Source organism: Zootoca vivipara, chromosome 12 (genome assembly GCF_965207765.1).
Source record: "Zootoca vivipara chromosome 12, rZooViv2.hap1.1, whole genome shotgun sequence".
NCBI lineage: Eukaryota > Metazoa > Chordata > Lepidosauria > Squamata > Lacertidae > Zootoca > Zootoca vivipara.
The window spans coordinates 15746756-15756391 of NC_142595.1; the positions used below are offsets into that span (position 1 = coordinate 15746756).

The 9636-nt window shown below is 45.6% G+C and overlaps 1 pseudogene; it reads left to right on the plus strand.

Moving 5' to 3' along the window:
• The first annotated feature begins 80 nt into the window (after window positions 1–80).
• LOC118095922 (5S ribosomal RNA) lies at window positions 81–195 on the plus strand (annotated as a pseudogene).
• Window positions 196–9636: the final 9441 nt, after the last annotated feature.

A 9636-nucleotide genomic window follows, 5' to 3' on the forward strand; every position in this document is an offset into this window, starting at 1 on the left:
GATCAGGCCATGACCCCACTAGCGGGTCTTGACCTACAAGCTGAAGCCCAGTGTACCAGGGACAGTGGCCTTAAACATGCATATACTGGCATACTACCCTGAACACGCCTGATCTCGTCTGATCTCAGAAGCTAAGCAGGGTCAGGCCTGGTTAGTACTTGGATGGGAGACCGCCTGGGAATTCTGGGTGCCATCGGCTTGAGCTTGAGAAAGCTCAGTCAGTAGAGCATGAGATTCTTAATCTCAGGGTCGTGGGTTTGAGCCCCACCTTGGGCAAAATATTTCTGCATTTCAGGGGGTTGGACTAGATGATCCTCAGGTTCCCTTCCAACACTACAGTTCTTTGATTAGTAAATATGTACTGTGTTTCATATATGCATATATGAAAATACATAATATAAGGAGAAATTGTTTGATAACATACCGGTAAATATAATTTAGGGGAGATTGCATAGTCACATGTATGTGCATATTCTATGATTAGTAAATGTACAACATGTTCCGTATATGCATATATGAAAATACATTATATAAGGAGAAATTGCTTGATAACATAAATATAAATTAGGGGAAATTGCACAGACACATGTATGTCCTTATTGGAAGGAATCCTCACTGAAAAGCTAATGAATTTTAATTTTCTAACTGCTAACTGATGTGGAAATATGGAGAACTGAATTTAAGATTGGGGAGAAGATGGAAAACGGAGGGAAACCAACACTGACAGATTCACCCACCCCGAATGAACATCAGTACCCCACGGTCAATTGCAGGCTTGACTCAGCTCAGCTTGGTTCATTCTTTGGCTGCAAAGCTCTGCTCCCAAGACACAGAAAGCAAGACGGGACAACGACACAGTTGGTTGCCATTGTTAGGTCCTCCTAGTAGAGGTTGGGACTCTCCACCCTGGGTGACCTGCGCCTAGTAGTCATTCACTCTGTCCAGCAAACCTACCTCACAGGGTTGCTGTGAGGATATAAAAGGGGGAAGAAGGAAAGGGAGACTCAAACATATTTTTTTTAAAAAAAATACATTAAATGCTCCCCCTTCATGGATCAATGCCTTGTCGTGGCGAAGGGGCTTGAATAACTCAGAGAAGCTATGAGCTATGCCATGCAGGGCCACCCAAGATGGACAGGTCATAGTGGAGAGTTTTGACTAAACGTGATCCACCTGGAGAAGGAACTGGCAAGCCACTCCAGTATCCCTGCCAAGAAAACTCCATGGACAAAGACAACAGGCATATAAAAGTTATGACGCTGGAAGATGAGCCCCTCAGGTCGGAAGGCGTCCAACATGCTACTGAGGAAGAGCGGAGGACAAGTACAAGTAGATTCAGAGCTGATGAAGCGGCTGGGCCAAAGCCGAAAGGACGCTCAGTTGCGGATATGCCTGGAAGCGAAAGGAAAGTCCGATGCTGTAAAGAAAAATATTGCATAGGAACCTGGAATGTAAGAACCATGAGTGGAGGTAAGCTGGATGTGGTCAAAAATGAGATGACAAGAATAAATATCGACATCCTGGGCATCAGTGAACTAAAATGGAAGGGAATGGGCGAATTCAGTTCGGGTGACTATCATATCTACTACTGTGGGCAAGAATCCTGTAGCAGAAATGGAGTGGCCCTCATAGTCAACAAAAGAGTGGCAAAAGCTGTAATGGGATGCAATCTCAAAAATGACAGAATGATCTCGATACGAATCCAAGGCAGACCTTTTAACATCACAGTAATCCAAGTTTATGCACCAACTACCGGTGCTGAAGAAAGTGAAATTGACCAATTCTATGAAGACCTACAACAACTTCTAGAAATGACACCAAAGAAGGATGTTCTTCTCATTACAGGGGATTGGAATGCTAAAGTAGGGAATCAAGAGATAAAAGGAACAACTGGCAAGTTTGGCCTTGGAGTTCAAAATGAAGCAGGGCAAAGGCTAATAGAGTTCTGTCAAGAGAACAAGCTGGTCATCACAAACACTCTCTTCCAACAACACAAGAGACGACTCTACACATGGATATCACCAAATGGGCAGCATCGAAATCAGATTGATTATATTCTCTGCAGCCAAAGATGGAGAAGCTCTATACAGTCAGCAAAAACAAGACCTGGAGCTGACTGTAACTCAGATCATCAGCTTCTTATAGCAAAATTCCAGCTTAAACTGAAGAAAGTAGGAAAAACCACTGGGCCAGTAAGATACAATCTGAATCAAATCCCTTATGAATACACAGTGGAAGTGAGGAACAGGTTTAAGGATTTAGATTTGGTGGACAGAGTGCCTGAAGAACTATGGATGGAGGCTCGTAACATTATACAGGAGGCAGCAACGAAAACCATCCCAAGGAAAAGGAAATGCAAGAAAGCAAAATGGCTATCCAACGAGGCCTTACAAATAGCGGAGGAGAGGAGGCAAGCAAAATGCAAGGGAGATAGGGAAAGATACAGGAAACTGAATGCAGATTTCCAAAAAACAGCAAGGAGAGACAAGAGGGTCTTCTTAAATGGGCAATGCAAAGAAATAGAGGAAAACAATAGAATGGGGAAAACCAGAGATCTGTTCAAGAAAATTGGAGATATGAAAGGAACATTTCGTACAAAGATTACCATAATCAAGGACAAAAGTGGTAAGGACCTAACAGAAGCAGAAGACATCAAGAAGAGGTGGCAAGAATACACAGAGGAATTATACCAGAAAGATATGGAGGTCTCATACACCCCAGGTAGTGTGGTTGCTGACCTTGAGCCAGACATCTTGGAGAGTGAAGTCAAATGGGCCTTAGAAAGCATTGCTAATAACAAGGCCAGTGGAAGTGATGATATTCCAGCTGAACTATTTAAAATTTTAAAAGATGATGCTGTTAAGGTGCTACACCCAATATGCCAGCAAGTTTGGAAAACTCAGCAATGGCCAGAGGATTGGAGAAGATCAGTCTACATCCCAATTCCAAAGAAGGGGAGTGCCAAAGAATGCTCCAACTACCGCACAATTGCGCTCATTTCACACGCTAGCAAGGTTATGCTTAAAATTCTACAAGGCAGGCTTAGGCAGTATGTGGACCGAGAACTCCCAGAAGTGCAAGCTGGATTTCGAAAGGGCAGAGGAACCAGAGACCAAATAGCAAACATGCGCTGGATTATGGAGAAAGCTAGAGAGTTCCAGAAAAACGTCTACTTCTGCTTCATTGACTATGCAAAAGCCTTTGACTGTGTCGACCACAGCAAACTATGGCAAGTTCTTAAAGAAATGGGAGTGCCTGATCACCTCATCTGTCTCCTGAGAAATCTCTATGTGGGACAAGAAGCTACAGTTAGAACTGGATATGGAACAACTGAGTGGTTCAAAATTGGGAAAGGAGTACGACAAGGTTGTATATTGTCTCCCTGCTTATTTAACTTATATGCAGAATTCATCATGCGAAAGGCTGGACTAGATGAATCCCAAGCCGGAATTAAGATTGCCGGAAGAAATATCAACAACCTCAGATATGCAGATGACACAACCTTGATGGCAGAAAGCGAGGAGGAATTAAAGAACCTTTTAATGAGGGTGAAAGAGGAGAGCGCAAAATATGGTCTGAAGCTCAACATCAAAAAAACCAAGATCATGGCCACTGGTCCCATCACCTCCTGGCAAATAGAAGGGGAAGAAATGGAGGCAGTGAGAGATTTTACTTTCTTGGGCTCCTTGATCACTGCAGATGGTGACAGCAGTCACGAAATTAAAAGACGCCTGCTTCTTGGGAGAAAAGCAATGACAAACCTAGACAGCATCTTAAAAAGCAGAGACATCACTTTGCCGACAAAGGTCCGTATAGTTAAAGCTATGGTTTTCCCAGTAGTGATGTATGGAAGTGAGAGCTGGACCATAAAGAAGGCTGATCGTCGAAGAATTGATGCTTTTGAATTATGGTGCTGGAGGAGACTCTTGAGAGTCCCATGGACTGCTAGAAGATCAAACCTATCCATTCTTAAGGAAATCAGCCCTGAGTGCTCCCTGGAAGGACAGATCGTGAAGCTGAGGCTCCAATACTTTGGCCACCTCATGAGAAGAGAAGAATCCTTGGAAAAGACCCTGATGTTGGGAAAGATTGAGGGCACTAGGAGAAGGGGACGACAGAGGACAAGATGGTTGGACAGTGTTCTCGAAGCTACGAACATGAGTTTGACCAAACTGCGGGAGGCAGTGCAAGACAGGAGTGCCTGGCGTGCTCTGGTCCATGGGGTCACGAAGAGTCGGACACGACTAAACGACTAAACAACAACAACATTAAATGCTCAAGTTAAAGCCTTTTTATTCTCTCAGGCTTTTGGCAAGCGCTGACATGATCCTTCTGTCATCTGTCGCCTGCCTACTTTGCTGCTGCCTGTTCTTTTACTATTGTGTGCGAGGGGGTGGGGTTATCGTTTCACCTTATATGGCTTTCCATTGTCATTCTTTTATTTTTGGATTATAAGGCATGGGGGTATGGTTCTCAAGAGTACTGACCTAAGGCCAGGAAGAGTTGGGTTCAAATCCCTGTTCAGCCACAGAGCTTGCTGGTTGATTTTAAGCCACAATCACAATCTCTAAGGATAAAATGAAATGGAGGAGGACCACTTTGATGCTTTCAGCTCCTTAGAGGAAGGGATCCAAATAAAGCGTATTCCACTCACAAGGCTACAATTCCCAGAGTTCCCTGTGAGGAGGGATCAATCATTAAACCACTAGGTCAACTGGAACTCTATGAAGGGAATGGGAGTCTCCTTATACTGTAACTATCAGCACCCTTAAGAAACTGCAACTCTCACAGTTCTTTGGGGGGAACCGTGACTGTTCAAATTGTTGTTTTTGTTGTCGTTTAGTCGTGTCCGACTCTTCGTGACCCCATGGACCATAGCACGCCAGGCACTCCTGTCTTGCACTGCCTCCCGCAGTTTGGTCAAACTCATGTTCGTAGCTTCGAGAACACTGTCCAACCATCTCGTCCTCTGTCGTCCCCTTCTCCTAGTGCCCTCAATCTTTCCCAACATCAGGGTCTTTTCCAAGGATTCTTCTCTTCTCATGAGGTGGCCAAAGTATTGGAGCCTCAGCTTCACGATCTGTTCAAATTAAATTATTATTATTATTATTATTATTATTATTATTATTATTATTATTATTATTTATTTCTATCCCACTCTGGGTGGCTTCGAACAAAATATTAAAATACATTGGTCTGTTAAACATTAAAAGCTTCCCTAAACAGGGATGCCTTCAGATGTCTTCTAAAAGTCTGGCAGATGTTTTTCTCTTTGACATCTGGTGGGAGGGCGTTCCACAGGGCGGGCGCTGCTACCAAGAAGGCCCTCTGCCTGGTTCCCTGTAACTTGGCTTCTCGCAGCGAGGGAACAGCCAGAAGGCCCTCAGAGCTGGACCTCAGTGTCCAGGCTGAGCGATGGGGGTGGAGACGCTCCTTCAGGTATAAATTAGTATCATAGTATTTTTAATGTATGTAATGTTGTTGTTTAGTCGTTTAGTCGTGTACGACTATTCGTGACCCCATGGACCATAGCACACCAGGCACTCCTGTCTTGCACTGCCTCCCGCAGTTTGGTCAAACTCATGTTCTTAGCTTCGAGAACACTGTCGTAATGAACAATGTATGTAATGAATGAGAGCAATGTTGAGCCAGAGGAACTAGTAAGTCTGACTTGGTCTCTAAGGCAACTTCCTATGACTAATCAGATGACTTTGCCTGCCTGCAAGGAGGACCAGGGATGGCTGGTTCCCACTGGGACTTGTGGGGCAGAAAGGGCTGGCTTTCGTATTTTTGTTTGGTTAAAAGAATAAAGCACCAGGTAGAAACATAAGAAAGAGAATTTCCTGGAAGCCTAGATCCAGGTTAGGGGCAAGTACTCTTTAGTGAGAGAGTCCCAGCAAAGATTCAAAATCACAAGCCATGCAACAAAGTAAATGTAAGTGGAACGGCAGGCTTAGACCTTTAAAATATTCCCTACTAAATTGCTTCCAAAATCCCCCACTTCCCTTAGCAAAGGAAGAGACCACACATTTGGTAAGTTAAAAATGGTTTACTATAAATAAATACTTTTAATTTATACCCCGCCCATCTGGTTGGATTGCCCCAGCCATTCTGGGAGGCTTCCAACACATATAAAAACATAATAAAACATCAAACATTAATAATAACCATCTGATCCAATATAAAAAGTCACAATAACTTTAAACATCTTATTTCAAATACAACAAATATTAAATAATCCATTAGAATTGGTCAGATTCATGTTCTTTTCCCTACAGTAGCAGGATAGGCGGAAAAACTTAGGTCAGTTCCAGAGTGATAAATGTTTCTAAATTATTGGTACAGAAACACGAAGGTGGCTTGCTTATGCCATGTGGTCTAGATTTGGAGCATCGAGTTTAAAGTTCTTACTGGTAGGGTTCACTGTAGTAGAAGTGAGATTGGTAACCCTCCCAACAGTGGTGCAGCTTCATGCTCCGGCACCGGGGGGCGGAGAGCAAGTGGGGCGGGGCTGGCACGCATCCTGGGGGCATGGTACACCGCATAGCTGCCAAGTCTCCCGTTTTCCCCGGTAAATCCCCGTTTTTCCAGCTGTTCTTAGCTGAAAAAACGAAATTTTTTTGTTTCCCCCCGGTTTATTCTGGCACGGCGGCCATTTTGGAACTGGGCGGAGCATGCTCAGAAGCGACTTTTGATGCTGCTCTGCCCAGTTCCAAAATGGCGGCAGCGCTACTTCCGGTCTGCTATTTCCGACCCGGTCCCTTATTTCTCTGACAACAACTTGGCAGGTATGGTACACTGCCCGCAGGGGCGTGGCGCACATCCTGGGGGCGTGGCACCCATCGCGGGCGGGGGGCAGCCACGATGGCACCCCACCGGGATCGCGCTGCCACAGGGCGGTGCGCTCCCCCCGCACTCCTCTTCCTCCACCAGTGCCTCCCAAGGAAGGAAGTGCTACATAGGTAGGCCTGGCAGAACAGCTTAATCTATGGTCTTAACCCCTTCATGCATTAATCAGAGTTAAGCATGTTGGTTATATAAGGCTGATTTATCCCACAGAATTCCATTCTCCCTCCCTCCCACCTAGTTTTCGGCTTCTCTTGCCAGCATTCCACATCTACTGAGCATGCTCAGTGTGTTCCCCCTTCCGTTCCTAGGATTTCTCCCTGGCGTCTTAAGATTATTTACTAATTTACTTTCAGAGCACATTTATATCACTCAAGGGCCCCATAAGAGCAATTTACATAAAAGAACCAAGCAAAACAAAGCAAAACAAAAACCCCAAACCCCGCACCCATTAATTAACAAGAATGAAAACGAAAAACTTTAAAATCAAATGGAGCAGAGCTAAAAACCTTCACTCCTATATTAAAAGCCATTAAGAACCACACAGAATAAGAGTATTTTTACTGCCCACTGAAATGCCAGCAGGCTTCGGCCTAGTCTCACCACTTAACAGATTAAAGGCATTAAAAAAAACTTCCCTATACAGAATTGCCTTCAGACAGCTTGGAAGATGGACAGCTCCATACCCTCCAGCATTTCTCCAGTGAAATCAGGGACATCCTAAGGCAGGCATCCCCAAACTTCGGCCCTCCAGATGTTTTGGACTACAATTCCCATCTTCCCCGACCACTGGTCCTGTTAGCTAGGGATCATGGGAGTTGTAGGCCAAAACATCTGGAGGGCCGCAGTTTGGGGATGCCTGTCCTGAGGAAAAGTGGGACATTTCCCCCATTCTGGGATCACATCAGAAACCAGGACGGCTTCTCTAAATCTTGTGTCTGGGTTTTCACTTTTCGAAATATGGCAACCCTAGTTACTATGCACCCGGCCCTGTCTATGAAGCCTTCCATTCAGGCAAGCAAGAGGAATTAACAGAGGACCCTGCCTGCAGCCAGGCAGAGCAAGGCCAGCAGATGAAAGTCTGGAGAGGGAGATTTTGGCTGGGGAGGGGTGTGTGGCCTGGAAAGAGACCCAAGAACAAAGCACAGGAGGACTGCATTTGGCAACTGTGGCTCCCCACCCCCAGCATGTAAGGTCTGGACTACCCCAAACACACATGGCTGCCCGAAGCTTCTACATACAGAACCTGACTGGACCAGTGTTCAAACCTTCCTTCAAAACTTGCAGTGGAACAGCTACTGCACCCGAACGCAGCACGGCAACTTTTGGGGCCCTGTGCTCTGTCCTTCCGTGCCCTGACTCCCTCCCCAACATCACCTGCTGCCCGAGGCGGTTGCCTCACTCTGCCTAATGACAGAGCCGGCCCTGTGTTCCTACACAGATGTTCCATTAGCAATAATGTCTAACAGCTGTGGATCAGGCCCCCTTTTTCAAAAAGCCGTCGAGGCTAATGGCTGCCTTCCGCCACATGCTGCGGCGGTGCACATTCCTCGTGCTAGTTGTGCATTCTGTAACTGTCTTTCGTGGGGTTCTGGTACAATGAAACAGAAAAGGGAAGGGAAATCTCCCCGATCCGTGGATGGCAGCCAGAGATCTTGATTGTAGCCCAAGTTCTGTGGAGAGTCTTTAGGAAAACCAGCATTCACCGCTCTTGAACTACAAATAGAATCCGAGAAAGGAGATGCGATGCTGTTGGCAGGCAGAGCAAGACCTTTTTTTCGTCATGGGCTGTTGAGCTGAAGGACTGCCTGCTCCCCCTTGGATGGATCAGAGGCTCCCAACTGGATGGAGCTGCTTCTTTCATCCTGGCGCAAGCAACAGCTTTCCTATTGATAAAGTATCATTTCCTGGAACCAAATTCTTTCCCCGCTGCCAACTTTGTTCTCTTCGCCACCGACGTTTCCGAGCCAACTCGCAGATCAAAATAAGCATAGCGCAAGTGTGGCCTTTCTTTTTGGAGGTGTGAAGAGATGCCACGCGCAGCAAAAAATAAATGGTGCGTCTCTTTCTCTCTGTGCCGCAAAACAGCCCACATTTGCCTGGACACAACTCAGTCTGCTTTGCAAAGTAAGGCTTGCTGTGGCACAGTGAAACCCGATGATATTTGCCAAGCCGGACAGGCAGAGGACTCCCCCAAGCTGGACTCCCCCAAGTTGATGGGCATTGCCAGGTTGTTGTGTTTTTTAAAGCAGGAACTTGGGGTACTTACCATTTTAATTGTGTGTGTGTGTGTGTGTGTGTGTGTGTGTGTGTGTGTGTGTGAGCTGGAACACATATACACCCAATGCCTGAGCCCCAAATCCACCTGTATCCATAATCAAATAAAGTTGCAACAATTTCTAATCCAGATCATTGTGTGCTTGAGTTTATTAATCACATCTTACATTTGGCCACATTAAGATTGCTGGAAGAAATATCAACAACCTCAGATATGCAGATGACACAACCTTGATGGCAGAAAGTGAGGAGGAATTAAAGAACCATTTAATGAGGGTGAAAGAGGAGAGTGCAAAATATGGTCTGAGGCTGATCGCCGAAGAATTGATGCTTTTGAATTATGGTGCTGGAGGAGACTCTTGAGAGTCCCATGGACTGCAAGAAGATCAAACCTATCCATTCTGAAGGAAATCGGCCCTGAGTGCTCACTGGAAGGACAGATTGTGAAGCTGAGGCTCCAATACTTTGGCCACCTCATGAGAAGAGAAGACTCCCTGGAAAAGACCCTGATGT